The sequence below is a fragment of the Tasmannia lanceolata genome, unplaced genomic scaffold, assembly GCF_043159265.1.
Source record: "Tasmannia lanceolata isolate RefF3 unplaced genomic scaffold, GAP_Taslan_0.1 ptg000003l, whole genome shotgun sequence".
Classification (NCBI taxonomy): Eukaryota; Viridiplantae; Streptophyta; class Magnoliopsida; order Canellales; family Winteraceae; genus Tasmannia; species Tasmannia lanceolata.
The window spans coordinates 53,056,283-53,072,426 of NW_027518680.1; the positions used below are offsets into that span (position 1 = coordinate 53,056,283).

At 36.5% G+C, this 16,144-nt stretch overlaps 1 pseudogene; it reads right to left on the minus strand.

Annotated features, from left to right (window-relative positions):
• Positions 1-410: 410 nt before the first annotated feature.
• LOC143855820 (pentatricopeptide repeat-containing protein At5g48910 pseudogene) lies at positions 411-3,265 on the minus strand (annotated as a pseudogene).
• Positions 3,266-16,144: the final 12,879 nt, after the last annotated feature.

The window sequence follows — 16,144 nt, forward strand, 5'->3', positions numbered from 1 at the left end:
TCTCCTTTTTATAGCCTTTGAAAGCATATGACCGTTGGAGGGCAAAACAGTAAAAACTGGCTCTTTTTGAAAACCATACGCAGAGCCCCAACAGATCTATTTTTGCGTGGTCGCGGTCGACCGTGGTGGTCGCCGTGGGCCATGCGCTGGTCAGATTTTAAAAACATATTTTAGATCATCTGGTCAACCGAGGTGTAGCGGTCGACCGGGTCGGCCACCCATGGTAGGGTCGGTCGCCCGCCGAATAATTTCTGACCAGTACATTTTTACCTCTTTAAAATAGGCCGGTCGACCGGGGTGGTAGGGTCGGTCGACCCCGATTGCAAAAACTGAGTTTTCCATTTATTTTTCGAGGTTTCTTTTGGAATCCTTTTTTGTTCTCTCTTGAACATAAAAAATACAATTTTGGGAGATCCAAGAGGGTGTGCCTTAATAGAGAAAGCATGAAGAGTGTTAGAGATACAACCTATACTCGAATTTTACACTTCTTGAGTTTTCTCTTGAACATGATCTTCAATATGCTTCGTTCGATACTTGACTTCATTGAGATCTTTACTCCATCTTACAAGATCAGCCATCAAATGCCTTTTTGAGCTTGCTCCCGTCAAGATTGAGTTGCTTCATGTAGTGTCCACATGGATTTCCAAGTCACGCAGTGTGTTGTGTAATGTACTATCTTTTTCCTTTTTCAACACAACACTCAAGGCCACTTATTAGTCCTAGTAACCTAATCAATTTGTGTTTGTTAATCATCAAAACATGGGTGAAAGTATGAAATGCCCTTGGGAGAACCCTTGGGCTTACAGGTTGTCTTCATGGCTCTCATTTGCTTTCCTTTCATATTTTCTCACTAACAAAAAGCCATTTACAAACTTCTTCAAGTCCCCAATTGATCTTCAGTCTTCACTCAAGATCATTTTGCAAGTCTTATGTGAAAATCTCTAAGCAAACAAGACCTCTTGTTTCTTAACACTCTCAAGTTAAATGAAAAATTCTAAGCACAGATGCTCAGTTCTTTATTTATGGGAGTCCCTTATTTTATCTAGTGCAATAATGGGACATCCCGATAGAAAGGACTCAAACCCAAAATTCTGTGCTACCCACAGAACAATTCAGAGACTATATTGGTCTATATGGTCAAGAAGATTCTGATGATTCACGCACCTTCCTCAGGACCATGGCAAAGCAACGAGAATTCACCAATAATCCTTGCATGAACATGACCCATTTTTGAAATGGTGGAAGCGGCTATTATCTCTCACGATAATTTCCCGGTCATAGATATCTGAAAGGAGTTTAGTAACAAGGTGGCAATCATTACAAACACGAAGGTTTTTCACCACCCGTATAGGACTTTTTGGTTCAGCATTGATGAGACCAAAAGCAATTGCCAACCTCTCACTGTGGTGAGCCAATTCAACTTCCTTCTCCTTCTCTTCTAAACACAACAACACTTGTGTTGTGTCAGGAGTGTATCCCAGACATTTCATTCTCTTCCCCATCTCACTTAATTTAGAATAAATATCCTCAGTTTGAGGATGACATCTATCCCCCACAATAAACTTGTGAACTATACCTCCATGTTCTATCAAACTACTACCAGGGTCCTTTCTTACTCCTCTCTTCCTCATCATTTCTCTCAACTTTGAGACATCACCCCACCGGCCAGCAGTGGCATATATATTAGAGAGAAGAACATAACATCCAGTAGCCTCGGGAGCTAACTCAATCACACGCTTAGCCGCATATTCTCCAATCTCAATGTTTTTATGGGTCCTACAACCACTAAGTAGACTCATCCATATTACTTCATTGGATCTCATAGGCATCTTCTCTATCACATCCTTTGCCTCGCCTAAATGCCCAGCTCGGCAAAGAAGGTCCACCAAACACCCATAATGTTCAATGGTAGGTGTGATTCCATATTCATCAACCATTAGTTTGAAATACTGGCGACCCTTCTCAACCATCCCTGCATGACTACAAGCATTCAACACACCAATGAAAGTTATAGAGTGAGGCTTAATTCCAATTCTCTGCATTTTTACAAACAATGACATTGCACTATCGGCCATACCATGCATTCCTAACCCAACAATTATCGAAGTCCAATGCCCCAGCCTCTTTTTGGGTATCGCATGAAAAACATTCAACGCGCTATCAATACTCCCACACTTCGAGTACATGTCAATAAGCAACGTGCCAAGGACACCATAGAATTTAAATCCATTTCTATCCATGTATGAATGAAACCATCTCCCCTTCTCAAGTAGACCTAAACCCGAAACTGCCGAAAGAGCACCAACTAAGGTCGCATAATTCGGCATCGGACCCAATTCCAACATTGCGTGGAAAACATCCAAAGCTTCCATAAACAATCCATTGCATTCATAACCCGCAACCATCGAATTCCACGAGACAACATCTCTCACTTGCATTTTATCAAACAACTTCCGCGCAGTTTCAACATTTCCACATTTCATATACCCATTAATCATAGTATTCCAAGAGACCACATTCCTCTCAGGCATTCGATCAAACAACTCGCGGGCAATCTCAACCTTCCCACATTTCGAATACCCATCAATCAAAACAGTCCAAGAGAACAAATCCCGCTCCGGCATTTCATCGAACAGTCGGCGTGCAACCTCAACTTCTCCACATTTCACATACCCATCAATCAAAGAATTCCAAGAAACCAAATCTCTATCCCCCATTCTTTCAAAAACATCCCTTGCTAAACCAATTTCACCACATTTTGAATACAAACTAACCAAACTACTCTGCACATAAACATCCACCCCAAACCCACTTTTTAAAACCAACCCATGAATCTGTTTTCCCTCCTCTATTGCCTTTAACTGAGCACAACCCTTAATCACACATGGAAATGTAAAATTATCCAATGGAATAACAGATTTGTAAAGCAATTGGTAGAACAGAATCAAGGCATTGTGGGAAAAATGGTTGTCTACGTGGCATTTAATGATGGTATTCCAGCAAAAAGAATTGGGTTCGGCAATTTGGTTAAAAACTAAAGTTGTGAATTCGAGAGAGCCAAGTTTTGGGTTGGAATAGAGAGCTAAAATTTGAGAGGATATGGTGATGTTGTGGAAGAGACCGGTTTTGATTGTTGAGGCATGTAGTTGTTTGAGATGGTTTGGGGTTTTGCAGGATTGGAGAAGAGAGATACGGGTTTGTTGGGGAAGGCATGGTTGGATTGAATTTAAGGGTGAAAGTTTCAGCATTTGAGAGAGAGAGAGAGAGAGAGTTAACTGGGTTTATATAGGGTGTAAGCCCAAACTGGGTTTATGTATGTTGTAAACCCATATGGTTAGTATTTTTCAAGAAGTACTGTATGGGCCATATCATAGGATGATCCAAACCGTCAATTTGATGGGCCACATTCCACAAGGTAAATAGGTTGTGCACTAAAAATCATTTCCATAGGATGATCCTAGCCCTAAGATCTATAGAGGAAGTGTATATTATGGAAACCTATGTAGATTGGAGGGTTGGGATCATCCAATGGAAATTATTTTTATGGCATAACTTATTTACACTGTGGCCCGTCTAATGGGCGGTTTGGATCATATGGTGTGGCCCATATAGTACTTTTTGAAAAATACTGGACTATACTGGCTTACGCCATATAAAATCTCGAATTAACTGTAGAGAACCTCTTGTGTTGATTTATAATGTTGGTTGAAATTTAAATCTTAGTTAAGGCTCGTTCCAATATCATCTTAAGTATTTTATCGTGGGTCACTTAGTGTGATCTGCATGTGTTTGATAAATGAGGTCATGTACAATGTGATAAACGAAGGGATAACACTGAGGATTTGGCCTAAACTCGGAAGTGTCTGCAAGGAGAAATCGCTAACCAACAAATTATTTCTCAAGAAGAAACTATACGCTCTTCGAATGGAAGAAAACCAAAGTTTGTTGGAACATCTCAACATCTTCAACACGGTGGTCAGATAATTGTTGAATGTTGCGAACAAGTTAGAAGAGAAGATCGTGGCACTATTTCTCTTTGGGAATGATACATTGGTCACAATAGAGGTAACATCGGTCCTTCTTGCAAGTGAAAAGATAAAGATAGTTATTGATGAAGAACCCAAGGGAGATGGGCTTGCGGCGAATGTTAACATGTCTGGGTATTGTCGATCACGACAGAAAACCTCAATCCAAATCAAAAGGGAGAAGCACAGATGAATGTTATTAGTGTCATAAGAATGATACATCAAAAGATACTGTAAGAAGCGACAAAAAGGATGTTGGAAATTTTCAAAATGTTTTGGGTTAAGTCAAATATTTGAAAGTGTTTTATCAAAATAAAAAGAGAATTGAAACAGATTTTCAGACAAGACCGGTCGACCAGGGGTTACAGGGCGACCGCGGATTGGAATCTGGAAATGTATGTGATTTCCAAAAAGTTATGGCCGGTCGACCACGGTAGCCCCGGTCGATCGCGATTCTTTGGATCGGAAAAAATAAAAGGAACAGAAGCATACAGGCGGGCGATCGCGCTATCCTGGTCGACCGCGGCTGTTCGAAATCTATCTGTTGGGAGAAAATAGACATGGCTTTTCACTTCCGTTTTTCAACCTTTCTTCATATCTATTGCTTCCCATGATTTTCAAACACAAGAGACACCTTGTGTTTTGACATAAGATTAGAAAAATCTTAAGACAATATTCCTCATGGAGATCTTCAAGGCATGCTTTCAAGAAGACAAATTGGATACAATGGTATGAACCAATTTCGTTTGATTTGATTACATAAGGTGCGCCTTTATTTTCGGATTATAAATCATGTTTAATTTGATCAAGTTAAGTATAGGGAATTATATTTAATTCTATATATTTTGTGATATCTTCATATTTTTCTTAAAAGAATGAAATCCACCACAGACTATTACAGTAGTCATTCCAATATTGACTTTATGTCAATATTTAGAGAAAATTAGAGTTTAATAATCGTACCTCTAAGATGGTTGAATCTCTTGAGAAAATTGACTTGAATGTCGATAATTAGATAAAGTAAAGTATAAACTCTTACCATCGTCCACGCAGTCAATTGGTGAAGAAGTGAGAAAGGGAATAAATATCACTTTCTCATTAAGAATTAAGATTCTTCTTGAAAGGAAAATTTATGTGAAGATATATGTAAGGCATATGAGAATGTTCACTTTCAATTTGAAATGTCATTAGGACATAATAATTGAGAAAAGTGAATGATATCCGTCTATGATATATTTAATTAATAACCTTTTATTCCTTGGTTGGAAATCAAAAAAAAAACAAACATGTAAGTGTTCTTGATAAGAACATACATGGCTTGATTTTCCTTGTGGCTAAAGTTGGCCTAAGTTTGTGCTTACTTCTTAAAAGAAGTTAGATGCACAAGATGAAAAAGGAATTTTGAAGCCATGATATCCCAGGATATATCCTCAAAATGAAAATATTTGTTGTATTGACTTGGGTGTGTGACAAGTAGTGTCTATAAAAGACAATGGCCTATTTTGAGTTAATAGTCAAATTGAGAATGTAAGCATTCTATTTATGGGCAATGGTCACTAGTGAAGTCAAAGGATAAGGAATGTTTGGAATAAATTATTCTAAGAAAATTCTTTGTTATTTCCGATATAAGTTGCTTGATAGAAACTAAAATATTTTAATCTTTAGTAGCACTTGTGATAAGTGGGAATAAACTTGTTTTTAAATAAAAACAAGTGATATTTCAAGGATAATTTGAGAATAATCGGTTGTATAGTATTGATTGTTAGAAAAGTGATGTGCAAATCTGTAATTTAGGATTCGAGAATACCTTATAACAAATTAACCTCACAACTTGAAGACAGAGATCAATAATACTATTTTCTGCAATAATAATCTGTAAAGGAAAAAAGAAATCATTAGATCACTTATCGAGTTGAGGCACGAAGAATCTTCGCTGTCCTTAAGGCAAATCTCGCCCCCACTACGACGAATCAACGGTGCAGATGAGCGTCTCAGCGTATGCCTCCAGGATACAACAACTCTCGCTCCAGGGGTGTGCACTCACGCAGCCCGGATGCCTAAGAACTCGCTTATATTTGCCAAAAGCCTTGAGCAGAAAACCAGAGAGAAAACCAGAGAAGAGAAAGAGCAGAAGAAGAATCCGTCAAGGATATCTTTCTGTTTTCTCTAAAACCGATTTATATAGAAAGGTAATCGACACGTTAGGGTGAAACGTCGCATTCTATTAGTGCGTGAGAGACTTTTTCCAAACGGTCACTAAACCACGATTAAGGAATCTCAAACGGTAAAAAAAGAGTTAAAACAAAAATAAATAAATTCTTGACCGTTAAAAGGAAAAATAAATAAACAAAAAGAAAAGCCTTAGGTCCACGTGCGCGGCCGGCCGAGCCGGGCGGCGCGCGTGTGTGGTAAGATCAAAAGCCCACCGGACCCAAGTGGGCGATCCGTGCGCGTAGGATCCCCATGACCTCTTGCTTATTCACAAGGTTAAGAGAGTGAAAGTATATATATATGGCCACTCTCATCCTCTTACACTTCCCATCTAGGACTAAAGTTTTCTCATGACTTTAGTCTTTTTTGAAGGGAAGCCCAAAAGCATACATATAAAGACTAAAAACACCCCATTGTAAGTTTGAATTACAAAAAGACTTTTTTCACATAAAAAGTCAACATTGATGTCATACAAGTAGTTGTATTACTCACATGCATGTTAGTATGAAAATGTTAATCTCATGATTAAGAATGATATGTTACATGTTTAATCTTGATATCATTTGAAAACTTCAAGTATGATATCATAGAATGAAACATGGTTATCATTAGAAAATGCATACTATTATACTTTCTAAAGTATGAACTATTTTCTAAAAGAAACATTTACAACTATACATGGTGTTATGTATATGGTGATCGTTAATAAATCATGTGAAAAATCATGATAAGTTACATTAGTATTGGTATGTGCATCTTCTCTATGTTATAAAGATGAATTTTGAAAGAAAGTTAGAACTTTTAGAAAATCAAGATGAGACGAAGATTGAATATCTTAGGTATTATATTAAGGAAAATTAACCCTTTCTTGATTTTATGAAAATATAAAGGAAAGATGTGAAATAAGTTTTGCCTTACATATACTTAGATGAATTAATGAAGCAAAACTAATGAATAGGATGTTAGAAGAAATCCTAGTTAGTGGTAAAGTTTCAACAATCACTAAATGTCTATTGTGTACCATTATAAAATTTGAAACAAATGAAAACCTAACTTAGGTTGTAGGGTATTTGTATTAAGTACCCGATTATGTCTAAGAAGTTAGGAAGTAAGATTATTGAGTACATATTCCTAGATATGCAAATTTACATGTTTAAAAGATAGAACTTGATGTTCTATATGAGGTCACAAAGTTGTTGACTCTTGGGTTGTACTCTATTGAGATTAAATTCTCCTCTATCCAAAAGTTGTAAGATTTAATCCATTCTAGAATCATTACAACAGTATAAAGAGGAGATACCCAATGAATAAGAATAAGAAAAGAGAAATAAAAGATAATGTGATCTTGTTTTTATAAGTTATTTAGTAGGAGAAACTAATTAATCTCTTAAGCTTCCATCATGATAAATCTAAGAGTAGAGTCTGATCCTCAAGATTATAGAGAGGAATTCATGTATCTAGATTCTACTGTAGAATGGAAATAGTAATGAAGTAGGCTCTGTTATGAAAGTTCTTTTGCTATAAGTGGATCTTTAAAAGGATTAAGACCAAGATCAAAAGATAGAAATCAATAAAATATATAATCTAAAGTAAGATGGTTGCAAAAGATTTATAAAAGAAGCCAAGATAAATTGTTTTGACAATTAGGCTTTGAATGTTAAGATTAAAAACCATGTTCTTAATCTCTAAGATTCATGATTATTAAAGGGATAGTAGAGATTGTATATTGGTAGTAATCTTGATGGCAAAGTATATATAAATATATATTGAATGACTTCGAGTTTTTCAGTTATTTCTAGTCTAGAAATAAGATATGCAAGTCATTGAATAATTTGCTCAATGTATGTTTTGCTTAAGTATCCAAATATAATAAAAGATATTTCATAAGATTATAATATCAAATGATTTGAGGATACATAATACAATAAGTATGCTTATAGCAAATCCAAATGCTAAGTTGCTATCGTTTTAGATAATACATGATTTTGATGTTGACATGTATTATAGATGTCATAAATAATTGTTAGAGTATATGCCCTGTAAAGCCAGTAGAATGATATTTTCTAATCAATAAAGATTTATTTCATGACTTGAATGGGTATTTACATTTATGAATGTATGTGATGTGCTTATTTTATTGACATATGTTTGTCCTTTGGTAGCATAGTAGAAATGCCATGCTCAAAGGATTCACAGATCCAAGGGAGCAAGGAGATCTGGCATCTCGGTTCTATGCAAGCCTTAATAGTTCCTAGTTGGGAAAGAGATTGGACATTTCTTTCTATATACAACTAGCACCAGTCTTGCCTACATGCACGTGACGTGAGGTGACTTATCTCGGTAATCTGGGTTGTGGACCATAAGCAAGAAGAGTGGGTGCGACGATTGGATCGCGTAACCGAACCGGATCAAATAAAGAACAACTTGTGGACAAGAAAGTATAAAGTTGTTCTTCCAGACAGGACCCTTCACAAATCCTTAGACCTGAGGGATCTTATTGGTCTACCGGTCCGTTCTAGGGTCTTAGTCTATCTTATAGTGATTTTATTTTTAGAGTCACATTAAGATAGAGCTATATCCTAGAACAAACCCTCGAGACCAATAGTGATACTCAATAAGGGATTCTTAGCCCTAAAATTTAGGGATTGACATCTACAATTTTGTCAGAGCGGTAGGCCTATTAAATAGCCTGGCCAGGCGGATTTGATAAAACGTTTATCGAAAAGTTTTATGAAACATTGAATTGTTTTCAAAGGATTTTACAAATGCATTTGGAGGCCGAACACCGCTTTATCAAAATGGTATACCAAGAGTTGGCCAAGGGGGTAAATGGTGTCCACCTCCCGTATGACTCAACTCAGTAGATGTGGTTACGAAGAAATGACTTGCACATACATGATGTGATTAGGGGTAAGAGGATCTGACGGTCATCTTCAGGGTTACGTCTCATTGGAGGCCACCGACCTAATGCGAATGTAGTTTAATTACAGAGCGAGATCGCAGTAGGACCCACAATAAGGTTCTACAGGATTGACCGTCGGATCCCTGCGACGATCCCACTCACAACTCGAATGATCCGGTAACATCCAAATGGATCAGGGTTTTACATTTTATATAATTGCATAGATGGATATGATCCGTTAGATATATATATATATATATATATATATATATATATATATATATATATATATATATATACATGTCTTTGTTAAGAAAGTAACAAAAGACAGTAAGTGAATTTTTCGAAGACAAATTGGAGCCGAAATAACTCCCATTAGATGTGAGTTATTAAGCGATTAAATTATTAATTAATTAACTTATTAATTATTTAATTATTATCCATTATTATGTATTATTAATTTGATTAATAATTATCATAATAATGTGTAATTCAAATGAGGATAGTTATTCCCAAACCGGTTTTGCAAAAGTTACGGAATTGGAACGGAATTGGGATAGGACTACACATTTGGATAAGGTTTGTGAGGCCCACAACACTCCTAAATCAGTTGGAGAGCTGGGGAAAAGAGTCTCAATTGCTCAAGGACTTTGAGTTGCACTCAAACTCCTTGTTGGATAAAAATTGCTAAATTGTAGGATCTACAAAGCAATCAATTTATTTCCAACACTAATTCTTATGAGATAAGGCCACAAGGGCTGGAGGGAGGCCTCCATACACATTCTCCCATGTATCTTTACTGTCCCCACATAGTCTAGGAGGTTTGGGAGAGTCCCATTCACTCGAGGAGTCTCAATTCAAGTCGGTTTCTCAATTAGATTGGAATTGGGAGAGAGAAACAAGGATTTATCAAACCAAAACTCTACTTTATATAAAAGAGAAAGGGAAGAACAAAATTTCAAGTGTGGAATACTCAAAAATTAGTTCTCTCTTGCTTCCGCCCTTTGGAAAATAGTTTTCCATCTCTCTCTCCATCTCTCTTCCAATTGAAATAGTTTCAAAGGGAAAGGCTTCAAAACAATTTCTCTATTCTCTACAACAAAGGTACTGATTAGATCAGATCTTAAATAGGTGAATAAGAGTTATTCACATCCACAATAGTCTAAGCAAAGAAAACGAATCCATCGGTTCAATTGCGGGGTCCGCAGCGTTTAGAATGATCGCAACCGTTCGAGGAGTAGATCAAGCAGTATGATTCCTTGATTTCTTCTTCAAAGAGGTATTTATTTATGTTTGATTAACTTAATTAACTAATCTAGACTCTAGGATCTTTGGCAAAAGCAAGATCAAAAGAAAATTTTAAAATTCTATGCGATTTTTGTTCCGCTGCGCATATCGATCTTGCCGGAAGGAGATAACCTTCCTTCAATAATTTGTGATCAAAATCTGATATTAAATTGATTTTAAAATACCAAAGAGTTTTCTTATTTATAAAATGTTGGTGTTATAAATGATTTGTTGGGTATTGAAAATTGTATGGTCGTGTTAAGTCTCAATATAGAAAATACCCAAAGGTTTAATCATTTGAACGTACACCAAGGTATATAATTTTGGTTGAAACCCACAATTGGAAAGTAGAAGAATTATTTTCAGTCTAAGTAAAACTATGTTATTGATAGTTTTTGTATGCTTTGATAGTTGTTAGACCTGGTAAATCAAAAGCAATATGTAGACTTGTTTGTTTACAAAGTTCAGGTCAAGTACATTAACATGTATGGATTTTCAAATGACTGAAAAGAATCTTGAACTATAGAAATGTCTAAAGTTGGTATCCTGTAATGATAAAAGGATATGAAATGCCAGTTAGATAACTGAGTACACATGAATGAGTGAATGATATGCACTCATGGTGGAGGTATATCTCCCGGACCTCTAAAAGCAAGGATGCATAATTGATTCTATGGCTCGAGAATTCAATGCATTAGACTTTTAGGATATAGAAGCAAATTGGCTTAGGAATTTGTTATTGGAAATTCCAGTTTGAAATAAGCCAATGTTGTTTAAGTTTTAGTAGTGGGTTCTTGCACTATTGTGGTCCTATAACCAAGTGGTAAGTCAGGATATATGTGACTTAAGGTGGTTATGTAAGGCAGTTACTCACAGACGGTGAGGTAACGGATGGTTATAACAAATTCAAACCAAAATTTGGTTAAAAGATCTTGTGAGATGGATGGTGGTTAAATGCCATAAAGGGATGGGTTAAAGCCATTAACCACTGATCACCAATGATGGAAACTCGACTTAACGCTTGAAGAGACATCAAGTCTTGAGTTCAGTAAGCCCAAGTACATCATTCGGAGTGATTGCAAGCACTATAAAATTATCTAAATGCAATCCCAATGGAAAGTGCTTGGTACCTGTAATGTGTAACGAATGATGATGAGCAATTGGTTCTTAATAGGCTTGTAACAGGATGTTAGGGTGCTACAGTTACAGGGGCATTCTTAAGCCTACCTATGTGAGTGTGCAAGTGGTGCCGCCTTCTATGAGACTTGGCTAGTCTTTAGAGCGCTCATGAAACTGAGATACATACACAAGGCCAATACATGTGTCGGCTCTTAAAAATTGCACATGTCGGCTCTTAAAAATTGCCTAATGAGATGAAAACTTATGCGTGAGATATGTCCGGTTAGCCGAATAAAATAGCTAGTTCAAAGATACGTCTACTATGCAATTGGCTAACTTTGATGTGTTTTCACTAAGTGAAGGTTCAAATCATAATACCTTTATTTATGCGTAAGATTTCCAAGCCTGATGAGAAAACTTTCTTTGATTTTGAAAATTGTAGGGGATTGTTGGAAATTTTCAAAATGTTTTGGGTTAAGTCAAATATTTGAAAGTGTTTTATCAAAATAAAAAGAGAATAAAAACATATTTTCAGACAAGCCCGGTCGACCAGGGGTTCCCGGGCGACCGCGGATTGGAATCAGAAAATGTATGTGATTTTCAGAAAGGTATGGCTGGTCGACCACGGTAGCCCCGTTCGACCGCGGTTCTTTGGATTGGAAAAAATAAAATGAACAGAAGCATGCCGGCGGGCGACCGCGCTATCCTGATTGACCGCGACTGTTCGAAAATCTATCCGTTGGGAGAAAATAGACATGGCTTTTCACTTCCGTTTTTCAACCTTTCTTCATGTCTTTTGCTTCCCAACAGTCATGAATGATTTTCAAACACAAGGGACACCTTGTGGATGATCTAAAACCTTTAAATTGCAAAGAGGTGCGATCGAATGGTTATTTTTTAAACCAATCCAAGAGATGTTTTGAAGGGATGTTTCCCTTAATGAAAAGACATATGTGGCTATATAAAAAGAGTAGAAAATCTGTCCTTTTAGAGTTAGTTAATTGCTGGACTTTTCTCTTATGAAATCTCCTACTTTCTTGTTTACTCTCTTGTTTTTTAAAGATTGAGTTTTATGAAAACAGTATACTAAAAATTGTTTTACTGCAGAAACAATTTTAGTGAATTTGTCTAAGGCTTGTAATTCTTAAAGGGCATTTTGGGTTTGATTCCGATTGTGCAGAGCGTCATCAAACATTTGTAGGATCATCCTACAAGGCTTCATTGTATCATGGAGACAATTCGCGGATCCCTGTTGCACACTACTGGTGGGGGCGAGTATTGTCTTAAGGAAATCGATTACACGCCTTGAAGCATCACTAATTTTGATCTTAAATCTCCATCAGCCACAGTTCCCAGCAACAAAGGATTTAGAAGAGAGGAAACAAAATAACTCAAATGATGCCAGAGATGCAGTAAAAATTTCTAGTAAAGATGAATTGAATGCTTTTATTAGTATTCGTAGATAAGAGTTATTTCCAAAATGTATGGATTCTTGATTCAAGATGTTCATGGCATATGTGCTCGAATAAAGATTGGTTTGATACTTAAAGTTACACGACAGGGGAGCCATTCTTATGGGAGACAATGCAGGATGCCAAGCTATTGAGATGGGTACAGAAAAAAATCAAGATGCATGCGGGATTGTGCGGACTTTATCTTGAGGTAAAGTTTGTTCTAAATTTAAAGAATAATTTAGTCTTTCTGGAGGCATTGGATATTTGTGGTTGTTGGTACAACGCAACGAGAGGAGTGACGAAGATAATAAGGGAGCATTAAGGGGCAAAATCTTAGAACATGCAACAAATATATTGACTAAGTCAGTTACAACTACAAAGTTCAAGCATTGCTTGAACTTAGCTAATACCAATAGATGAAGAATGGCGGGGCACCCCATTGAGTGGGGTGGGCATGTGGGCACATCATGTACAGGAGATGTAGAGCTATGCTCTTTAGAGCACACAACATTGTTAATCTTCGAATGTTTGCAGAATTCAAGCTAATGTGAGGATTGTTGTGTAGGTGTCTTGTATTATGACAACAATTTATTACATTAGTAGACTAATGTGTGTGACGTAGATGTTGGACGACGTGTTTGGGCACTCAGGTATGGGCATTTTCTTGGCTAGAGAAAAGGTAGAAAAGAAAATTTGTAACCCTAATACAAAAATTGTGAACCATAGATGAGGCAAGGCTGACTCTTCTAACTGATCAAGCTTTATGAATGCTTATCTCATGATCAAGCACTTGAGCACAACACCAAATAAAATGATAAAAACGATCTTGATCTCAAATGATTGTATCTCGATAATAAATCACAAAAGCAAGCTTAATGGAAGAATGACAATCATCACATACTTGAAGAATCATCTTAATCCAAATAGGGGACCGAAGAGTTCGAATTAATCCCAAAAATAATCGCCAAATTTTCATAGTGATGAGCCAATGCATGCTCTTTCACATGGTCATCCACATCTTCTAGAACCAAGGATATCATTTGACATTGGTTTGTACCAAGCGAGAATTAATCATAGTCATCTCGGCCAACAATTCATAGATATCCTGAGACATGTAATGAACTCATGAGTCATGTTGTCAACATCGATTGAACTCCCCCGAGGGACCTTTGAGATCGACTCACATTGTCTATAATCTTGTATCATTTGGAATCTCTGCCACCATTTGGGTTGTTCATATGTGTTTGATAAGAGCACATAATGCCCATCTAAATGAGGTCCAAGAAACACTTAATTCCCAGATAACAGCATCTGGCATGAATGGCATGGTTATAATAAGCCGCCTGGCCTCTTGAAGTCGCCCTGCTATAATGCTCAATCATAGGACTAACACCATATTTATCCCTCATAACTCGAAAATGTGTCTAGACCTGACCTACAAAACTGACATGATTACATTTACTTAGCACGCCCACAAAGGTAATATCATTTGGCATAACTCTTTCGATATCATCCCGGGAAAAGATCAAGAGAAAACTCCCCAGACCCTATGGTTAGCTAGTCTTCCTATCATTTGGCATCACTCTTTCGCAAGTTTTTCATAAATTGCCCCAAAATATCCACATCTAAAATTAGGGCACTGCTAAATCGACCCCCAAATATCTTAAATCGACTCCCTATGTGTCTTTGAGAGAGAAAGACACATAGGGGGTCGATTTAAGATACATGGGGTCAATTTATCATCCCCTAAAATTATTAGATGTTAGAATTGGATGATTGACATAACGTTTGGGCCGCATGAAATCCAAAGCACGGCCTACCAAGTGGACACTTCAAATCAATCAATAATGGTGTCACCAACCATGTAGTGGACTAGTGGGCGTGCCACATTTTATTACAATAAGGTCGTGCCAAGCATTCCTTTCACAGAGAAAATCTCTTTTTTTTCAGTAGTACTTTTTTCTCCGAAGAAAACTTTTTGAAAATGAGAAAATACATATAAGAAACTGATTTTTATGCTCCCTATTAAGTCATTTATTAGACCACACTTCTTATGAACGCGATAAAATCCTTCGATCCGAACAATAACCATTAAATGCCATTGAGTACACCTTGATCTATCTTCTTCTTTTTTAATGCCAGAATACTTTGATCTGTCTAGTCTCGTTTAGGGTTCGACAAGGGCAAAGTTATATTGTTAATTTTTGTATTCCTTTATCTTAGTCATGGGATTCCGTTTGATGAGACCGGGACCATTAGGATTGTGTCATGATGTTCTACTGATCAACGGTCATGATTTCACATACATGACCCACTATGCCTTCTTTGGGACCCAAAAATTGTCTTTTACCATTAATCGTGAAAGTGACTTTATGCTTGCATGGGTGATGAGTCTTGAGTTGGGTCGGATTTCAGTTTGAAAATTCCAATCTAATCTCGAGTTTGATCAGATTTAATGAAAAAAACAAAACCCAAAACCTGAACTCACTCTCATAGGTGTACGTTAAATTTCTTAAATATCTATTGAATAACATGATATTATTTTCTTACAATTCAAAAAAAAAAAAAAAACATGACATTATTTTCTAATATATTGATATAATTGTTTTCATTGTAGTGATAAGTTTGAAAGTTAAAAAGTTATTTCCTTCTTAAATTTATGAACTTGATGACTTAAATTTATATATTTTTGTATGAATCTTTGTCGTTGTCTACAATCTTTGAAATTAGTCATTATCCCAAGCTAAACGTTAAAAATCCGAAATAATTTCTTGGGTAGGGTAGGGTTCTGAAAAACCTGACCCATTAGACCTTAGTTGCAACCGGATGAACACCAAAAAGGGAATGATATATGCACTCCTCTTTGAAACACTTTTCTGAATGAATGGTGACGAATTTGGGGGATTTGTAATACCTGGCCTTCAAAAGCTAATGAAAAAATATAAATTGAAGAAAGGAGTGCCATTATCAAATATGGAGTGCATTTATCATTTCTTCCCATAAAAGGCGTGAAACAAGAAAAAGACATCAGCCGCAACAGCATCTACAGCTTTATCACCGTCCATGCTATTACCCTCCAACAACTCCAAGACAAAACAGAAAGTATAGTAGAGAGAGAAAAATAGAATACATGTGTTCTCTCTATA